General features: G+C 52.3%; 2 long non-coding RNA genes across 5 annotated transcripts in view; one reads left to right on the forward strand and one right to left on the reverse strand.

Annotated features, from left to right (window-relative positions):
• On the reverse strand, window positions 1–8,039 carry LOC309660721. Of its 3 annotated transcripts, XR_014263566.1 has the most exons (4): window positions 3,458–8,039; window positions 2,050–2,363; window positions 770–836; window positions 1–558 (listed from the first exon to the last, which is right to left on the reverse strand). It is a non-coding gene; the product is annotated as an uncharacterized lncRNA (long non-coding RNA). The 3 variants fall into 3 exon arrangements; XR_014263567.1 differs by lacking the exon at window positions 2,050–2,363 and having other exon boundaries at window positions 3,458–3,580; XR_014263568.1 differs by lacking the exon at window positions 3,458–8,039 and having other exon boundaries at window positions 2,050–3,429.
• LOC309660730 overlaps window positions 3,630–20,977 on the forward strand; it is a 25,071-nt gene continuing 7,723 nt past the window's right edge. For both annotated transcript variants that reach the window (XR_014263572.1, XR_014263573.1), the window contains exons 1-2: window positions 3,630–3,769; window positions 15,572–15,654. This is a non-coding gene — a long non-coding RNA (uncharacterized lncRNA). The remainder of the gene's footprint in view (window positions 3,770–15,571; window positions 15,655–20,977) is intronic.

The following is a 20,977-nucleotide window of genomic DNA, read 5'->3' on the forward strand; positions in this document are numbered from 1 at the left end:
GATATTCCAAAAAAGCAAAACTTTAATTTGCTGGTGCCAGCAACTATTTACATATCATTTACATTAAATTTACAATTATTTACATTGTGTTTATATTGTACTAGGTATTATAAGTAACCTAGAGATGATATAATGAATACAGGAAGATGTGCCTAGGTTATATCCAAATACTACCTCATTTTATATAAGGAAGTTGAGCATTCTCAAATTTTGGGATCTGAGGCGGGTCCTGGAACCAATCCCCCTTGGAGGGATGACTGGATTTACAAAATTGTGCAACCATCCGTATGATCTAATCCCAGGACATTGTTATCCTATTTTTTAATTCACATTTTTGGACAAGATCAATCTCATTAGGCCGACTGGGGAACAGGACTCCTTGGGCCTTGGTGGTTAGATTTAAGACATCAATGCCTCCCGGGTGCACTGTTTCGAAGCTGTGTCTGGGGCGGGGGTCATAAATTGAAGCTTGTCCTTGTTACTTCTGTAGCCCCCTTTCTCCGTAGCCCCTTTGCTTGTTAGTCAGGGGTGTGTGTACATCCGGGTGCTGGATGGATTCTAGGGGAAATACAAATGGGCTCAACATCCTCATGCTTGGTGGGGTAGGAAGTGGTGAGACAGACTTTGGCATATGGAGAAGCCTTTGTAAACCAGTCCTCACTTCCACAAAAATGAGTCAAGAAAAAAAAAAAAATGAGGCCTAGATATGGTTTGGCCTCTCTGGATGGAAAAGTGGATACAAATCTGGTTATTTCAGTCCTCTAGTTACCAGAGTCTGGTGTCTCCCAAGTGTACCCATTCATCTGTTAGTGGCCCAGGTCAAGGCATTTTGGTGGCTTTGAAAAGAAAATGAGAAGAAAGAACCAATGAGGGCGGAGGTCTCAGCCGGAAATGCTCCCAAGTGTCTATACACCTGGAGCAGGGAACTATTGCTTCCTCGGGCCTGTGGCTCCATAGAGGTTCCTTAGATGAGCTGATGAATGCACGGAAGTGCCTGCTACGTGCAGGAACTCCATCTACTGCAGTCCTTACAATTACTCTGAGGGGTTGGGGGGGGTCATTCATTCATTCCACCAATATGTATTGAATCCATACCATGGGCCTCACGCTGTCCATACACATGAGGACCCCGAGGCTTGGACAGCCTAAGCAATTCGCCAAATTGAGGCTGGATGGCAGGTGCTTAAGGAGTGAGGCTTGGGGGTCAGAAAGGCATGGATTTGGGTCCTGGTTCCACCCCCCACTCTCCTCCTTGCGATGGTGGCCAAGTTTTACCTTTCTGGTCCTCGATTTTCTCACCTGAAAATGGGGCAGTACTACTATCTATCTCATAGGACTGTTTTGAGGATTGAAAGAGATTATCTGGGGTGGGTTTAGGATGATGCCTGCACACTGAGAACTCAATGTGAGTTAGCTTTACTATTTTTTTTTTTAATATTTATTTGTTTATTTCTTCAGGCTGCGCCAGGTCTTAGTTGCGGCATGCACATGGGATCTAGTTCCCTGACCAGGGATCGAACCCGGGCCCCCTGCATTGGCAGCACGGAGTCTTACCCACTGGACCAACAGGGAAGTCTCTATTATTATTATTATTATTATTATTATTATTAATTATTATTGCCAGAGGTCACACACTGAATCAGGATTAGAACCCCCTTTTCCCTTCCATCAGCTTGTGCTGCCTCTAGAGCCATCGGCCTCATTGAATCCTCCTGAATCTCAGGATCTGCAAAGCCTTCCTCACCCCATCTACTCCATGGTGATGGCCACCCTGGGGCGAGGGTGGGCGGGGAATTGTTCTCCCGTGGACTGCTGGTGTGGAGAAAGGTAGGCCTGACCTGCAGCTATCCAATGCACCTGGGCATTCTCACCTGCTGACTGGCTCTTTCCTTCTCTAGGACTATTCTAGAAACCCCGGAAAAGTCTGGGAACATGGGCTCCACGCAGACATCCCTGTGAGCCTCGGGATGGTCGTCTGTCCAATGGGGACAGCTCACACCCCGCCTCCTCGTGCTCCGCCCCCCCCACCGTGTGCCCAAATGGGATTACCCATCTGGGCAGCGGCTGCTTCCCCCCCAAGGGCCATTTTCTCCCAGTGCGAGCCTCATGAGTCTCACGGGGCCGAGAAGACCTTCGCCGTCAGCTTTGTGTCTGTGGAGGAGACAGGTGCCTGACGGCTCGCAAGTGCTGAGTCTGCGAGGAGGGTTTGCTTCGGAGGAAGCGATTTCAGTCCTGCAACAACCCTGAGGGCAGAAACGCTCGCACGGCAAGGCCCCGGGAACTCCTCTTTCCTTCATACCTGGGCGCGCGGGCCGCGGGGCAGTTTGTCTCCCAGGTCCAAACCTGGTCGGACTGGGTGGGATCTACGGTGGTTGGGGAAGGGAGAGTGGCTGGGGAGCCCCCTCCGCACAGCAGAGAGGGGTCTTCAGGGCCACTGCTGCACGTGCGTCCCCATCTACCCGGGGGGCGTCCCGCGCCACGCGCAGGGCAGCGTGGAAACGGGAGAAAAGGGAGGCGCGCACTTCGTGGGCTGTGCGGCGCCTCCCAGCGTCTGCGTTGGTGCCTGCGGGAACCTTTAAGGCCGATGCTGGGGGCTGCGCCCGGCCCCTCGGCTCAGCCGAGCCCTGCCCCGCGCGGTCCCCGCCCGGCGCACCCGACTCTCGAGCGCCGCGCCTGGGCGATGCCCGCCGACCGCCTCTGCGCCCCGGGACGCGCGAGCCCAGACACCCAGCGGCCCGCAGCGCCGGAACTTGGAGGCGAGGTGAGTGGGGGTGGGGCGCCGGGCCGGCGGGCGGTGGCCCCAGCGGGGTGCCAGTTTCTGGCCCTAGAAGTCCTTTCCCGTCTCCTTGAATCAGGGCTGCGTAGGACTTCCGAGCTCTCCAGGATGGCAATGTCGCGGGCACGGCAAATCCAGACCCGGGGCACCTCCCTCGCCCGCTCCCGGGACGCGGGTTTCTGTTTCCCCCTTCCCGGGGAGAGGCCCGCGGGCTGGGCATCGCGTCGAGCGGCCGCGTGGTTTCTGTTTGCTTTCTTACAGGCCCCCTTCGGCCCGCCCGGGCTTCGGTCCCGCCGCGGAGGGGCGAGGAGCTCCCGGATGGGTCGCGATGGCCGTGGAGTCCGGTCGTCGGCTCCGGGAGCGCGCCCCGGGATCCCGCCCCGGACTCCCGCGGCGGGCGGAGGCGAGGGGCGCTGCGCTGTCCGCGCTGTCACCAGGGCAGCACCAGCCCAGCCGGGCGGCGGCGGTGGTGGAGGGGCCGGGACCCGGTGCCCGGGGGAACCCGCTCCACGGCCGAGCGCGCCTGGTCCCCCAGCAGCGCGCCCCGCCGCCGCGCCCCGGGCCTCTGTGAACGCGTACACCACCCCCACCCCCCGCCCCGACGTGACCCGGGCGCCCGCGGCGCTCCCGCCCTGCTCCCCGCGGGCTGGCGCCGCCCCCAACCGCCCCTCCTTGCCCTACCTGGGCCCTTTTCCTTTTCAGTTGGAGGAGCTGTAGGCGCCCGGCCTGTCTGGGGCGAGTCGACTCCACGGACCTGGGGCTGGAGAGACGCGTCTCTCGCCCCGGGGCCGGGTGGTGCGCGCAGGAGGGAGGACCAAGAAGCGGGCTCTGCCTGGGCTTGCCTGGGCTTGTTCAGAGCCGGGCTGCTTCCCTCAGTGGCCGCGCAGATCTGGGGGGATTTCGAGATTTTGCGGGAGCTTTGGAGCCAAGCCCCGGGGAGGAGGAGGCTGGAAGCCCGCGCGACCTGCTCGCCCCGTCCAAGGCTGAGCCCAGGTAAACGCTTTAGTTCTCGGTCAGTGTGAAAGTTGGTAAAGGAGGCAGGAGCTAAAGTAAGTACTTTAACAATAATAATAATGGGAAGCCTGTTGAATTGTGTGGCCTCCGAGTCGAAAGAAGTATGTCCAAGAAACAACAAAATGCTCTTTGATTTCATAATCTTTGGAGAGAAAGGATTCCTTTTTCGGGTTTTGCATGGCTGGGTATTTCTTTCCTTCTCACTCCGTCGTGGGTGCAGGAGGGCTGCCTGGTCTGGGGGTGGAAACGGGAACTCTGGTCTTCCTGCCGCTGCTCAGCCACGTGCTATCGCAGCAAATACCTTGACCTCCTGCAAGTGGGGGCATTGAAACTAGCTCCCCAAGGTGGTTGTGAAAAGTCTCAGATATGAAGAGTGCTTTGGTCACGAAAGTAGTGTTATATAAGAAGTCTAGTCCGCCAACTCGCGTTTCAAAGAGAGGAACAGGAGAAAGGGGTTTCAGACTTGCAGTCCCGCCCACCGCCTTCCACCCTCCCCCATTCCCTCCCCTGCCCACCCCGGCCTTCTACCCACCCCCCAGTGGTGGGAACAGCGTCCAGCCTGGGAGCGGCAGGTCAGGACGGAGACTTCGAGGGAGGGCGCTTCTGGTCGTCCACCCTCCCGGCAGGGAACGGCAGGCAGCAGTGCATGGACGCCCCCTCTCCCAGCTTAAGTGAATGAGGCTGGTAGCGCCGATAGGGCACCTGCTCCAGTGCCTTCACTGTTTCTGTGCCTGGTGGGGCACAGGGAGCATGGCTGGGCAGAAAGACCCAGGGCCCGTGCCCTCCTGTTACATCCGTGCTGGTCTCCTGCAGCAGGAAGTGGCTGGGCGTCCTGGATAAGTGCCTGTGGAACTCTGTAGCCAGGAATCTTGTCGGGAAGGCAAAGGGGTGCCCTGTAAGTTATGTGGGCCCAGTTCTGCCTCTGCCTCCAGGCCCAAGAGAGCTTTGGGACAAATGGCCACTCCCCTGAGCCTCTGTGTAGCAATGGCTGAGGTAGGTGGGCTGAGCAGGAGGGGGGGAGGGGCTCCTGTACTCCCTGACATTTCCCTTGAGGGTCTTTCCAGGAACAGAGGGCTGATGGGGCAGCATCAGCTGGTACCCTGGGGCCCACTGGCATCAGCTGCCCTGTGGGTTAGTGGCCTGTTTCCTGAGCTTCCCAAACCCTGGGACCGGCCAAGATTGTCCTGCTCTGCCTGCCAATCCAGCTTTCTCTCCTGCCTCAAGAATCCCCTGGTTAACAGGCTGGGCGGTCCCAAGGACTACACTTTTACACCCCACCCCGGGCCCCTGGCACACAAATCAATGATGCTAAGCCTAGACCGGCCTCCGGGTCCTTTGCGTCACGGCACGTCAGGCAGCACCTCCCACTGATCGTGCAGCCTGATTGTCTTCCCAGCCCTGAACTTGCCCTTGTAACTGGCTGCTGGGCTAGGAGGTATAGGAAGATGAAAAGATGTACAAGATGCTGCCTCTGGTTAGAGGCTGCTCAGCCTCGGGTTAGAGGAGGTCAGACATACGCAACAAGAAAATGACTAGGCAGCACCCATTCATTCATTCATTCAGCAAATACTTATTGAATCCTTGCTATGTGCCTGCATCACTTAGCACTGAGAATACAGCAGTGAACTAGATAGGCAAATCCTTGCTTTGTGGAGCAGCTGATCTTCTGATGGAGAAAAGATGTGATAAATGAACAAAATAACTATTTCAAATAATGTTAGGTCGTGATAAATGCTATGAAGGGATTGGAGGATGAAGAGTGCTGGGGGAGGTGTTAAGTCACTGAGGTGAGGGGAGGGCTTTTCAGGGTCAGCACGTGCAAAGGTGCATTTGAGAAATTTGCAAGGAAGCCAGTGAGGCTGGAGGTGAGCGGTAACAGGTGAAGTCAGGCAGGGGCTTTGTATGCCTTGAGGACTTAGAATGAAATCCAAAGGGTGATGTTCAGCAGCCTTTGGAGGGTTTTGAGCTGCAAACATCATGATCTTATGTTTTAAAACAATCACTCTGGCTGCTGTGTAAAGAACATACACAAGAGTGGCAGCCGGGAGACCTGCTGGAGGCTGTTCCTTGGTCTGGCTAGAAACCACAGTGGTTGGGCTAGGGCTGTAGCCTGGAGGGGATAGAGGCAGTAGGTTTTAAAGGCAGAGCCGACGGAGTCTGCTGCTGGTTGGACATGGGGGGATGGGCAGGAAAAAAAAAGAGGAGACGAAGATGACTGTGAAGTCTGTGGCTTGCACAGATGGGTGAATCATTTATCGAGGTGGGGAAAACTGGGAGGTGCAGGCTGCAGGGTTTATGGGGAATCTGGAGTTCTGATCTGGCTACAGTAGGTCACCTGTTAGACATCGGAGTGTAGGAGAGAGGTCAGGGCAGGGGGTCTCAGTGACTAATATGGTACCGATGCCGTGAGACTGGGTGAGATTGCTGAGGGAGGGAGTGGGGGAGGTTTGAGGCAGAACAGAAGGTGGGAAGGAGCCACCTTGGGAAATGAGGAGAGAATGGACAAGGGAAGTGACAGAACAGTGCATATGGCACGTGCTTAATAAATATTTGTCGGGTGGATGGATGGACATGTGAAATGTCGTAGGACTGCTGTGCAGTGCTGAGTATCTATAGGCCCAGTGGGGAATGTAATGGGTTAGTAAATGGGCTGGGATTTCAGGGACTCACAGGGCTGGGGAGAAGTCAAGGCAGTTTGTGGAAGTAGAAAGGATTTGATCTGAGCCTGGGAGAGCAGCCAGGATTCTGAGACAGTTGGAGAAAAGGGAAAGGTAAATTGAAGAGAATGGCATTAGCAAAATTAGGGATGCATGAGTCATATTTAGGAGTCTGATACAGGTAGTGGAGTTAGACTGGGTGGAGGGTTCTTACAAAGGGGGAGTTGGTAGAGTGGAACGGCTGAGGCTCCCTCCCCCACAGGGGTGGCTGGAGGACAGACAGCCCATCCCCAGGCCCCGTCTTCATTCCCAGGCCTACACCCTGTCAAATATTGGGTGAACAGGCCCACTTCTGCCGCCCAGCCTAGGCAGAGCACCTGACATCTTCTGGTCTCTGTTTACTAGGGAGAGCGTGGGGATTATGATCTTCATTTTGTTTTGTTTTGTTTTGTTTTGATATCGGTCTTAGCAATATTTTTTTGGTTTTGTTTTCACTGAAGTACAGGTGATTTACAATGTTGTGTTAGTTTCAGGTGTACAGCAAAGTGATTCAGTTATACATACATATATATGTATTTTTTTCAGATTCCTTTCCCTTATACTTTATTATAGAATATTAAGTATAGTTCCCTGTGTTATGTAGTAGGTCCTTGTTGGTTATCTATTTTGATCTTCATTTTTGATTGCTGAAAAGTGAGGAAGACCTTGGAACTCACCTCCCTGGGGAGTGATGTGGATGCAGGCTCCCCCCAAAACTCTCCATCCAGCAGTTCCTGCTGAGTTTGCCCCGGTGGCCTTTGCTGAAGGGATTGCCTGTGTCTCGTGTTTGTACCCCACCTTGAGAAAGAGAGTCCTGGCTCCAGCACCCAAAGAATCGGCATCAGTTTGTTTTAATCTGTCTGACAACAAGGGCTGGTGTGTGTGTGTTAGTCAGGGGGGGCTGGCAGGGGCTACTTTAAATCCCAATTTCAGTGAAAGAGTCCTTAGGAATGAAAGCATTTGGTGGCCAACCTTGGGCGTCCCCTCCCATTCTGGGTCTGGCTGTAGATGCCATGCAGGCGCTGCCGGATGCTGCGGTCCATTAACAGGTATGGGTCTTTTCTCTCCATTCAAAGGCATCTCAGTTCCCCAACGTCCATGAAGCGCATGGCTTCAAGTCAAGGACTTGCCTTCCAGGCCCATCTCTGTCACTGACTGCTTGAATCTGGAAATATGACTTAACCTTCCTGGATTTTAGCTTCTCATCTGTAAAATTGGGCTTATGTTAGGACCTACTTCGTAGAGTCACAGTGTAAAATAAATTAGATAATGTACATCAGCCATGCAGCAGGGCGCTCTGGTGGCTATTAGGTATCATCAGTGATAACGAGCTTTGCTTTCACAGATTTTTTTTTTTAAACATCTTTATTGGAGTATAATTGCTTTACAATGGTGTGTTAGTTTCTGCTTTATAACAAAATGAATCAGTTATACATATACATATGTTCCCATATCTCTTCCCTCTTGCATCTCCCTCCCTCCCACCCTCCCTATCCCACCCCTCTAGGTGGTCACAAAGCACAGAGCTGATCTCCCTGTGCTATGTGGTTGCTTCCCACTAGCTATCTATTTTAGGTTGCTTCCCACTAGCTATCTATTTTACGTTTGGTAGTGTATATATGTCCATGCCACTCTCTCACTTTGTCACATCTTACCCTTCCCCCTCCCCATATCCTCAAGTCCATTCTCTAGTAGGTCTGTGTCTTTATTCCCGTCTTGCCACAGATATTTAATACTTTCACTAAATGAGAAGAACCTTCCTTTACACTGATATAATGTAGTGAGGCTTTTGGAGTTTTTTGTGTGTGTTGGATTTTTGCATTGCAAATATCCCTTTCTTCCCCTTCCTAAAGATTGATGCTTTCATTTTTGTTGTTGTTAACTAGTGTTGCAGATGTTGAAGTGGAGCAAAATGCCTTGGGTGGATGCAAAAAGAATACACTCTGCTCCCGTATCCCTGGCTGTGGGCAGGTGGTAACCGACCCCGGGCAGCTCCCATGCATGGCGCCCATGGTCGACCAGTCTACTCCTGAGACCCCACCCTGACCCCCATGGTACCAAGTGACCTCTTACTGCACTGTCATCTGATGCGTGTCTTGTCCCTTCCTGAGAAGGGTGCTGACTCACTGCTCCCAGCCTCCCCACCTCACTTAGCATCGGGCTGGGCAGCTCCTGCCTGATTCTCATCGCCTCCTCTGAACGGGCCCTTCCTCCTCCTGGCAGATCAGCCACGGGCTGGGTGCATCACGGCTCCTCATGGCTCCCTATGAGGAAAGCGGGTGGAGGAAAGGGAGGTTCCATCCAGAGGAGAAAGAGCTGGCCTGACGGCAGTGGGGGAGGGGTGTCCATACTGGGGGAGGGGTGTTAGTTGACTTGAGCCGAATTGATTACTAAACTTGGCGTTAAACATATTCTGAGGCTGTCACATCATCTCACAACAAAATTAATTAAACTAGACTTGAAAGTGGGTGACTACTGCCGTTATAACCCCCTCTGATTATGAAACTCACCACCAGTGATGGGGTGAAGCAAGTTTAAATTCCTGGACCACGTCATCAGCCACTGATGGATACAGTTCCTCCTCCAGGATCACCGCAAGGCAGGTGGTGGTTCTCAGAATTATCTACCCAAAACCCAAAGCAAATTCAAATCCCTTGCCTCCAACCTGGAGCTACAGAGAAACTGTTCTGGATAATGTGCTGAGAAACAGCTGCTTGGGGGCCTGTGTTGAATTTACTTACCCTGGGTACCACCCAGCCATCTCCCTGCCCTGAAAGCCCACCTCCCTGATAGGGCAGAGCCAGGGGAGGGATGTGGGCTGGGATGTAGAGAGACCCTGTGAGGGTGAGCGGGCAGCTGTGGTGGCCTTTTAGCAGGAGGGAAGGGAGGACGGGCCCAGAGTAATATTTGAGACCAAGCCTGCACTGTGGGCCCCGATAGCTTTCCACCTTGGCATCCATTGAGGACTGTCCCATCCCCTCAAAAGCCGTTTAACCCCAACGTATTTCAAAACTTCCCTTCCCTTCGAGCCACTCCTAAGCCACATCATTCTACACTGAATTTTTTTTTAATAAATTTATTTATTTTATTTTCTTATTTATTTTTGGCTGCCTTGGGTCTTTGTTGCTGCGTGCGGGCTTTCTCTAGTTGTGGTGAGCGGGGGCTACTCTGCGTTGCGGTGCGCGGGCTTCTCATTGCGGTGGCTTCTCTTGTTGCGGAGCACGGGCTCTAGGCGTGCAGGCTTCAGTAGTTGTGGCACGCGGGCTCAGCAGTTGTGGCTCGCGGGCTCCAGAGCGCAGGCTCAGTAGTTGTGGTGCACGGGCTTAGTTGCTCCGCGGCATGTGGGATCTTCCCGGACCAGGGCCCGAACCCGTGTCCCCTGCATTGGCAGGCGATTCTTAACCACTGCGCCACCAGGGAAGCCCTGAATTTTTTTTAAAAAAAGCAAATGCTTCCCAGCCTCTCATTCCCTCCTCTTCACCAGAGAATCACACCTTCTCTAGAACGCTTCCAGAAATGCAAGCTTGAGTGTGTACACATAGTGCTAATTATGTTCAGTTATGTGAATTGTTTCCATTTAAGTCTAATTACCGTACTGGAGGCTAGCACTTATCCTTAAATACGTGTCAGATTAACTTTGTTAGAAGTCGTGTTGAAGGCAGTGGAGAAATAGAAAGTACATTGTTTGGTAGTGAGATGGTCCTTGTTTTACCCCTCATTTCCTCTGTGCTATTGGGTAAGAATTTAACATCTCTCAACCCGTCTTCTTGGAATAAAAAATTCCCATCCTGCCTGCCTCACAGAGGATCGCATCATTCACAAGTATTCTGTGATCCACCCCGTGTTCAAGGCTCTGTGCAACAGTGGGCAGGACAGACCATCGCTGCCCACACGGACTTTACCATCCAGTCAGGACAACAGAAGGTGAATAAGTAATGCATAAATAGCAAACATTTATTGAGTGCTTAGTGTGTGCCACACGCTGTGCTAAGCACTTTTCAAATATTCCCTTATTTAATCCTTATAACAAGGCTGTGAGGAAGCTACTATTGTACCCATTTTACATATGGGGAAACTGAGACTTAGGGGGTTTACGTCGCTGGGCACAAGTGTGGTTATGGCTGAGGCTGGGCTTGAATGCAGGTAACATGGCTCAGAGGCTGCAGTCGTGGTCATTCTGCTGCTTCCCCCACGATGTGTGGGAGACTGCAGGGCCACCCAGAACCCGAATGGTGTGAAGGCACTTTGAGATCCGCGATCCTGCCACCTTAGCCCTCTTCTCTTGTTCAGAAGTAAGTCCCGGGTCCCATCCACACCCAAGGGGAGGGGATGGCACAAGGGCCTGAGCGCTAGGAGGCCACAGTCACGGGGCCTGAAGGGTCTGTCCACCACCATTTCTAATTCTATTTGTGGACCTTTTGTTCCTCATAGTTTCTTGTCCTGCCAGCAATTTACAATTTTTAAAACAGAGACACTGGCAGCATTTCTTACAATTTTTCCTGATCCCCCTGGATTTTGAGGACTGCCCTCGTTAATATCGTCATGGCTGTTTCCATGGTTAAATGGTCCCAGGAATTCTGTGAAAGAGAAACAGAGCCACAGGAGCTTGAGGCAGAGTCAGCAGAGAGAGAGGCCAAGCCCAGTGAGGAATTCAGACATTTAATCAAAACTTTAAATTCACCCATCTCTTATTGTTCTTCTATCCATTCATTTATGTGTTCCCGCGGCTGGCACGCTGGGTGAGCCCCTTCTGGGCTGTGGTCCCAACTCCGCGCCAGTCCCCTCACTGCATCCAGGGCAGAGTTCACAAGAGGAGAGGGTGGGACACCCTCTGCCTAGGACCGTGGGCGTGGGGACAGGCGGACAAAGGGAACAGTATGCTTCTTAAAGCAGAATAAACAGTTTTACCTTCTCCTGCTGAGCCAGACTATCCCCCTGAAGATGCGTGGCTGTGCTGTGTAGTGTGGAACGATGGCCCGAAGGCCCCAGCCTCAGGGCACCGGGCTCTTGTACGTGTTAGTAAGTGTGTTCTATAGCATTCGCATTTCTTCTCTGCCTCTGCAGCCCTCTCACCTGTCTCTCCTTGGTTTTGTCAGTGAATCCGATTACAGCAAACCTGTTCCTCCCTTCTGAGTGGCTGCTTCTAAATTACTGCGGGGCTAGAAACCCCCATCCCTACAGCAGGTTAGCGCTGTGTGTAAGGTACGAGTTAATAAGTGGATCTCAAGGGCAATCGTGCCCCACCCCGATATCAGAATAAGGGAGTGGGTGTCATTTGAAAACAAAGCTTTGATTCGTTGCTTTTAATGTTAGTCATGTCGTTTACTTGATTTTGAATTTCATCTAACTGTAAATTTGGGGTGACTAGGTTTATCCAAGGAGAGTACTGATTAACAGAAGGTGAGAATATCAACAGAGCACAGCATTGGGGGTAACAGTACATTCTGAGGAAGCGCAGGAGTTTCAGGCTGCTCAGAGGTCTCTTCTCGCTCCTCCCCCACAAGCCCCTGTCCCCTCCCTCTTCCTGTTGCAGTGAGTTCCCTGATGACCCCAGGGGTATTTGAGGGTCTTGTGGCAGCTGTAACAAATGACCACAAACTGGGTGGCTTAAAACAACAGAAATGTAGTCTCTCAGTGTCGCAGAGGCGTTTCCAGATGCCTGAGGTCGGCTCTGAGCACAGGCGCTCAGCTAAGTGGACTCCTCCGCCACCACCCCCCCCCCCACCCCCCGCGCCACCGGCTGGGTCAGCGCACCTGCACACTGACACTGTTATCCCTTTGGGCTTCGGCATTCCTGGTTCCGGGTACCCAACTAACAAACTTCCGAAGAATCCAAATCACTGTTCACTTACAAATTAGGTGTGCTCAAGAGAGTCTAACACGTAAACATAATTCCTTACACTTACAGTTTGTGAAATACTTTCCCATCCACTGTCTCAACCCGTGTTGTGCATCCTCTTGTACAGACGATACACCTGCAGCTCAGCCTGGTCATTGGCGAGCAGAGGATGTGAACCAGGGCTCCCTGACTCTGACAGCAGCCCGGGGCGTTGATGGGTGATGCTTGGGGTGGGCATGGGAGCCCACGGCCAGGGCATGTACCGTGCCTCCCCCAGGAGAGGAGGGCTGACCGAGACTTGAAGGACAAGTAAGGGTTGTTTGTTGAAGCTGGAAAGTGGGTGCTCAAGACAGAGAGGCCGGCCCCGCAAGGTGCAGAGAGAGGCAGGAGAGCCGGCATCTGAGGGAGCCGAAGGGATCTCGGGGAAACCTCCCCTTCCGCTGCCACCCCCGCCCAGTCTCCTTCAGTGAGCTGGTTTGTGGCTCAAATTTACAAATTAGAGCTTCATTCTTTTGGCTTAAGCCAGAAAGCAAATTCACTCTACAGTCAGATGCAAAGCCCCTTGAACCGGCCGAGGCTCCTGCTCAGCCAGCCAGCTTGCAGGTTGGGGCGTCCGGTTCTCCTGAGGACAGGTTTTGCTCAGTGAATCAGCTGTCACGCAGGGTTTGAGGACGCTGAATACTTGTGGGCGTAGGTGGAAAGTGAGCCACCAGTGTGTAGGGACGGGAGCAGAGCGGACGGCACTTGGGGTCCACAAACATCCCTCCTTTATAATTCCTGCCAGCCTTGAGCTGTCTGATCACATAGGGACATTGGGTCCTCCTGCCCTGCCTCATAAACTAGACTAGATGCTCGAGCCTCCCTATGTGGGGCAGAGGGTAGGTTCCCCCATTAATTTCCTGCTCAGTGCAGTGAATTCATGTCTGCTTGGCTTCTGTATCTCTTCCATTCTCCCACCCCTGCATTCCAGACCCCCAGTTAACTTCCAGAGTCCAGAGCCCGGACTGGGGCCTCAGGGAGCTGCTCCCTTCTTGTGGGAACCAGATGGGCATCATCTCCGTAGCATCCAAGTGACTTTTCCGTTTAGCCCACTGGGAATACTGGTTTTGTTTGCCTTTGTACCTGTATATTCTTTTTTTTAGCTTTTTAAATTATTTTTTTATTGAGGTATAGTTGATTTATAATATTAGTTTCTGGTGGACAATATGGTGATTCAGAATTTTTACAGATTATACTCCATCTAAAGTTACTTTAAAATATTGACTATATTCCCTGTGCTGTACAATATATCTTTGTAGCTTATTTTTTTTACATAGTAGTTTGTACCTTTATTCCCCTCCCCCTATCTTGCCCCTTCCCCTTTCTCTCTCCCCACTGGTAACCACTAGTTTGTTCTCTAAATCTGTGAGTCTGCTTCTTTTCTGTTATATTCATTTGTTTGTTTTATTTTTTAGATTCCACATATAAGTGATAACATATGGTATTTGTCTTTCTCAGTCTGAATTACTTCACTTAGCATAATACCTTCCAGGTCCATCCATGTTGTCGCAAATAGCAAAAATTTCATTCTTTTTTATGGCTGAGTAGTATTCCGTTGTGTATATATATACACCATGTCTTCTTTATCCATTCACCTGTTGATGGGCACTTAGGTTGCTTCCATATCCTGGCAATTGTAAACAATGCTGCTGTGAGCATTGAGGTGCATGTATCTTTTCGAATTAGAGTTTTGGGGTTTTTTTTGGGGGGGGGTGGATATATACCAAGGAGTGGAATTGCTTCATCTATGGTAGTTCTATTTTTATTTTATTTTTTTGAGGAACCTCCATACTGTGTTCCATAGTGGCTGCACCAGTTTACATTCCCACCAACAGTGTAGTGTGCAAGAGTTCCTTTTTCTCCACATCCTTGCCAGCATTTATTTGTGGTCTTTTTGATAATAGCCATTCTGACAGGTGTGAGATGATAATCTCATTGTGATTTTGATTTGCATTCCCCTGATGATTAGTGACGTTGAGCATCTTTCCATGTGTCTGTTGGCCATCTGTATGTCTTCTTCGGAAAAATGTCTATTCATGTCTTCTGCCCATTTTTTAATCGGGCTTTTTGGTTTTGGGGGGGGTTGTGTGTTTTTTTGATGTTGAGTTGTATGAGCTGTTTATATAGTTTGGATATTAATCCTTTATTGGTCACATCAATTGCAAATATTTTCTCCCATTCAGTAGATTGTCTTTTCATTTTGTCAATGGTTTGCTGTGCAAAAGTTTTCAAGTTTAATTAGGTCCCATTTGTTTATTTCTGCTTTTGTTTCCTTTGTCTTAGGAGACAGATCCAAAAAAATATTGCTTTGATTTACCGTCAAAGACTGTTCTGCCTGTGTTTTCTTCTCTGTACCTGTATATCCTTAAGCTAAAGACACATACACACACACACACACACACACACACACACACACACACACACACACAAGCTTTAGACCATTTATTTTGAATATTCTTTTATCAACGTATCCATTTTTCTTTACAACATTTTGCAATGTATACTATACTGTTAAAATGTGATGTTGTTATGGCCAAACGTTGCATTTCTAATCTTCCTTTGATGTTAGTGGTGAAGTAGACGCCCATAAGAATGTGAGGGCATGTGAGTTGTCCTACTGGGTCACCCCTGTCCCCCCAGCTCCAGCCCTGTCTCTGGGTTTCTGGGTCCCCCGTGCAGGACAGGGGAACCTGGGAAGGCGAATGGTCTTGGAGACACCTGTGTGTGAGTTATTCAACCAGGCTGTGAGTAACAGTCAGCGGAGGGGAGCCCAGAACTCTAGGGGTGGAGAGAAGTGAGCGGTTGAGCCGTGGTGACAATGCTGGGTCCCAGGCCAGAAGCTGATTGTACGTGGAAAACCAGATCTCGGGTTCCGCGGGTCCGAAGTGAGGTACACAAAGGTCAGCGTGGCAGTTCAAGGAGGCTGGGCCTTGTTCCAATTGTGAGCAGACTGGGTGGTGAGAAGGCACTGAGCGTAAAGGTGTGGTGGAGGGGTGAGGGGGAGACACGTTTTAGCCGTGCATGACTTTCCTCCACCATCATGGTGACAGCCAGCTGCTCAGGGAGGGTTGGCAGGAGATGTAGGGGTGTCGGGCCGGCAGCCTCCCTACCCCCCCGGGCTGCTGGCCTGGCCTGGACTCTTCTTGTTTCCTGAGGTTGGCGGGAGACAGCTGCCCTGTCTCATCCCTTTCTCTTTGGCCTTTGCAGAGTCTCCGTGAGGCAGCTTTCTGGGGTCTGGCGCCCGGGGTCACCAGCCCGATCAAGATAGCAGTGCAGAGATTCCTGAGCAGGTAAAGTGTGCTCCCAGGAAAGAAGGCGCGGACGCGAGATATTCTGCCCTCATTCTTCAGCTTTGTTAATGTTCTTTTAAAATTATAAAATTGGTAGCAATGCTCATAAAAAGTCAAAGAGTTCAGAGGTAGATGAAGTTAATGGGTTGGGCCCCTTCTGGCCTGCCTCTCCCCTTACTCCCAACTCCCCAAAGGCGGCCACCGTCAGCCTGGGCGTGGGTCCTTCCCATCCGCCCAGCTCTCGGGGTGGTTTCTGTTGACTGTTGGCTGAGCCTAAAGGCAGAAAAAACTCCGGGAGAGTGATGTGCTCTGTATCCTTCCAGAGCCCCCGTCTCTGCGGGACTCACATCCAGACCCTCGATTGCAGAGTCTGCAGTTAAGAGCCAGGGGGACCCCCAGATGCCGTGCCATCGGCCCAGCTCCGGTCCCTGGTGGCTCAGCCGGCAGGAGTGACTCTGCGAATCCTGTTCCTCGGACGCCCCCCACGCTCAGGGGAGGCAGGGGATGGAGTCTGGCTGGTCTCAGCTCGGGGGTCTCGGTCAGCTCCCAGCTTCCCTCAGTGCCCTGCCTTCATGTGATGTGAAGGCGGGCACATGCTCTCCCTGCCCCATCCCCCTGTGCACTTGGACGTGTGGCTCCTGCGTGTCCCACTGGCCTGGCAGGTCAGGAACGCAGAAAGACGGCTTTAATGGGCAAGGCTCTTATTTATTCGGGCGAGACAAAGTAAGTGAAAGGTCGCTGACGCCCGGAAAGCACCTGCCACAGGTGAGGTCGTCTGCTGTGCTGATGAGGACCGCCACCGCTCTCTCTCCATGGCTTTACTGGGAGGTCTCCGCAGCTGAACAGCAGGTGGGGGGGGTCCAGTTCTGAGGATTGGGACCCTTGGCTGGGGGCAACTGGCAGCTTGCCCAAGCTGGGGTCTGTTGCTAGAGTGCCCTGCAAAGATACTGACCTGTGATCGCCTGGCTCGGCAGGTCGCAGGTGGCCCTCTGGGCTGAGGGATATGTCCAGTGATTAAAGGACATTTGTCCAGGACTTTTAAAGAAGAGAGGAGAATCTTTCTCGTGGTATTAGAGCTGTTTCCCAGTCACAGTACTGTTGCCGTTTGGGGCGGGTCACTCTCTGCTGTGGGTCGATCCTGGGCACGGCGAGATGTTATCAGCACGCCTGTACCCACTGGTTGCCAGGACCATCCCCGCCTCCACTCGTGACCACCAATAAGGTCTCCAGACATTGCCAGATCTCCCCCGGGGGACAAAATTGCCCCCATTGAGAGCCACCGGCCTCAAAGATTCCGAATGGGCTTTCAGTGACCACTGCCTTGGCATCGTAAGCTGCTTCTCGCTTGGGTGCAGTTTTCTTTGTTCCTTTTCCAAGAAGCTGACCTCATCGAGCTCATTTGTTTGTTTCGTTGACTCATCCAGCTCTAACCACAAGCAGCCTTCCTACTTTGGGGGATCCCAAGTGACTTATCATGGGACTTTGTACGTAAATGTAAAAGATTCCTGTCTACCAAATTGGAGGCCGAGCATTCAAGGGCAAGCAGGGCTCCTGCTGACGATTTTATCGTGAGCACCCTTGCAGTTCAGTTTTCTGAAATCGCCAAGCATTTCTCTCCCATTAGTTTAGGTCTTAGCCCAGTGACTAGCAGATGATCTAAGGGTCAGGGCGGTCTGAAGTTGGCCGGTGCTTGGGGGATTTTCTTAAGGCCTCTGACCCAGGACTGATGGGGGAAGAAGGCAGAGGACTGGCTGTTTGAGAGAGAGGAGGGTCGAGGAGGAGAGGGAGGAGGGGGAGGAAGAGGGGGAGGATGGGGAGGAAGAGGGGGAGGATGGGGAGGAAGAGGGGGAGGATGGGGAGGAAGAGGAGGAGGATGGGGAGGAAGAGGAGGAGGAAGAGTCACGCCTCACTGCTGTGCGTCAGGACCCTTGAGCAAGGCCTGGCCTGTTTGTAGCCCCTCTTGGGGCCCCAGAGAAAGCCGCTGGCTTTGAGACGGGACTTCACAAAGCACAGCGTAACCCTGAGGACTGACGTAACCCTGAGGTCGAAGGCCACGCCTTCTCCTACCCACGTTTGGTGATCGAGGCTGTAACCCGGAGGAAGGAGGCTGGGTTCTGTCTGAATTCCGCCACTGGTCCTCTCTTGGGCTCCTTTTCCTGCCTCAATTTTTTATAAATTTTTATAAAACGTAAGTGCAGAGGTCGGGCAGCTTTGTGGTGGGTTATATCCAGGGCTCAGCAAGGTCAAGGAGTTAAGCTGTGTCCCTCACGGACTCCTTAGGGAAACGGGTTCTGGTTTCCTAGTGGGGGCTTTAGATCTTAGAACCTGCCTTGCACTCGAAAACTCTAGTTATCGGAAGATCTCAGTGTGCCCAGAGGCTCGACTTAATTGGCTGCCTCGGAAGCACGCGATCCCCGCTGCCCACACCCCACCCCCCGCCCCCCTCCCGCCCGGCACCGCCTGTGGCCTCACACTCCGCCAGTGCCGAGAGTTCCACGCTCGCTGTCAACGTACGCTGGACGGGCCAGAGAACAGTGCAAGGGAACAGAAGGGAACAGAAGCTAGATCTGGCCGCCAGGTGCACTTCGTCCTGGATTGGCAGGACAGTGATAGCCAGTGATGCCGCTGGACCAGATGCCACCAGCCCCACCGGCCATGCCCATCAGCCCCGGGTTAACACATCAAGTCAGGACCTCCTCTGACAAACCAGACAGCTCCTACTCCAGGTGCCCAGAGATCTTTACTGAAGGGTTGGAGCCAAGAGGCATGGGTGGGCCTGTGGGGGCTCAGAGTGGAGTTTCCGGGGTGCCCGGAACTTGCCTTTTGTTCTGTGGGGCTGTTCTCCCTGCCTTCACCTGTGCCGGTGCTGGCAGAGCTCTGAGTCTTCCGGATTCCAGCGTCCGCAGTAGCCAGTCTGTCGACTGCTGGCGCAAAGCTGCTTTCCCAAAATAGCCACCCAGAGGGAAAGAGCAGCCCTGGAATTTGACCCTGACCATCACCGTGAAGGCCCTGCCCAGGCTCGTGGTCCCACCTGCCTTCACCTTTGACCATCACGGAAACGCTGGGTGGGTGTGGGCCTGGGTTTTTCCCTCTTCCCCTCCCTCCTTCCTCTTCTCTTTTGTTCTTTTCTCTACCAGCTTTAGATTTAGAATCAGATGACTCAGGAGAGATGTTCCAGTGCCTGACTGGCTGGGGGGGCAGGTCACAGGGTGGGAGCAGAGTCGGGGGGGACCCGTGTGCCAGCACTTCTCCGAAGGTGAACGCATACCTATGGCGGGCCCGGGCGCTGGCAGTGAGCCCAGGCCTGGAGGTGTGGCGGAGAACCTGGCAGGTCGGACAGGTGGAGCCAGCCCTGCGGCTGTAGGGCCACAGCCGAGGGTCTCATCCCGGGTCCTCCCTCAGCCCACAGACCAGGTAACCCACCGTCTTATCTCTTCTGCTGGTTCAGTTCGCTGTCAACTTCAGGCAACACTTATGACTTGAGAAAAAGGCCTTTGGGATTTTCGGGGGAAATCGTGAGCGTGTTTGGAGAGGATTTGCTCTGTCGGTGTGTGGGAAACTTGACCTTGACGTTAGAAAAACAGGTCTAATTGTCCGGTCCTTGGTTCTGAAAAGCAAATTTCTTACGGAGCCTGGATGCTGAATGGCAAATCAGGAAGGCAAGGTCCAGAAACGATGAGATTTTTTTGTAACTGCAAATGGAGGGCCTGTGGGAGACTTTGTGGTGGTTGGTGGGCTGTTTTCCTTTTCCATAAGGAGGATTCGGGCTGGGGGCTGCCTCGCCCTCAATCCCTACTCAGAGAAGCACGGGGAGTGCCGGACTTCTTCCAAAACTCAAAATTTATATTACAGCCCTTGGGCTGGGTTTTATTTTGAAATTGTTTGAAGTTTCAAATCGCCTCTCCTGTTCAGAAGACTAGACTTGTGAAAGCCGTGTCTCCAGCACTCTCACCCGCGTTTTATTTAGCCGGGGAGCTGTTCCCTTAGTCTTTGGGGGGATTTCTGGCCTGAGGGCAGGAAGGGAAAGAGCACAGGTCTGAAGAACAAACCCAGGACTACCCACCCCAAACAGGGACTGGTTTTGTCCTGTTTGGCATCATTGAACTGTAGGTACCGCTTCCTCTCTGCAATCCGTGCCCTCCCCTGTCTGCCAGCATCCCGGAACATCGCCCGGATGCTCAGAGCAGATGCTGTGATGGTCTCAAACTGCCCTTGCACTTTATAGGGAGAGGACAGGAAAGCTGTTTCTGCTGTTGAAGCTTTTGTGACAGAGACTTTTTTGTTAAGTGGTTTGCTTTTTTTTAAAATTTTTATTCCAAGGTAATTTGTGGTGCCTGAATTGCTTAGATTATGCAATATATTGATTAGGATTCCTTCCTCTGCAAGTAGGAGAAAACCCTACTCAAAATGACAAATAATCAGAACATTAAAATTTTTATAAAACGTAAGTGCAGAGGTCGGGCAGCTTTGTGATGGGTTATATCCAGGGCTTAGCAAGGTCAGGGAATTAGGCTCTGTCCCTGTTTCTGCTCTGCCATCCTCCACATGCTGACTTGTCTCCCACTAGCTCCCCTCCCGCCTGGCTCTTCCTGGGGTCTCTCATTATAAGTGAGGAAGCCCTTCCCGAGGCCCTCCCCCGCTGACTTGCCCACACATCTCATTGGCCAGAATTATGCCTCGTGTCCAGCCCCAGCCAACTAGTGGCAAGGGAGGGGGTTATTGTGATGGAATTTGTGAGGCCCATCAGGGAGAGGAGGGTGCGTTACCTGAACCAAATCAGGGTCTGTGAGCAGGAGGAGAGAGGGTGTGGATTTGGGGCGATATCTGCTACACTGGAAATTTACATTTATTCAGATTTGTACCTGACTTGGGGGCAGTACAACAACTCTTGCTCCTAAAATACGTGTATTTTTTTTATACTCGATTCTTAATGCAAGGGCAGTTTCAGATAATTGTGGTGTCCACTCTTAACCTTTCACCTCCCAGGAGGCCCTCTTCCTTAAGCATCTGGGCTGGTGGTTTTTAAGAGTTTGAGCTTTTCTCCCTCTTGATGAACCTGCTGCTCGAGGCTCCGTCCCTAAGAACCGGAATAGGAAACAGTAGGAGTTCTAAATATTCAGAGGTGTTAGGTGAACACGTCTCCAGCTCTGCAAAGGGCAGCAGCAACAGGGTTCTGGCTGGCAGCTCCCCAGAGCCATCTGTCATTCGCCCACAACACTGTGGGGTCTGCCAGGGACGGGCCTGCACCAGCATCACCTCCCAGGGACTTGCTGGAGTTTTCTCTTTTCTCCAGGGCAGGCACAGGTAGCTCCCGAACCTCAGG

The sequence above is a fragment of the Balaenoptera physalus genome, assembly GCF_965194825.1.
Source record: "Balaenoptera physalus genome assembly, chromosome: 1".
Classification (NCBI taxonomy): Eukaryota; Metazoa; Chordata; class Mammalia; order Artiodactyla; family Balaenopteridae; genus Balaenoptera; species Balaenoptera physalus.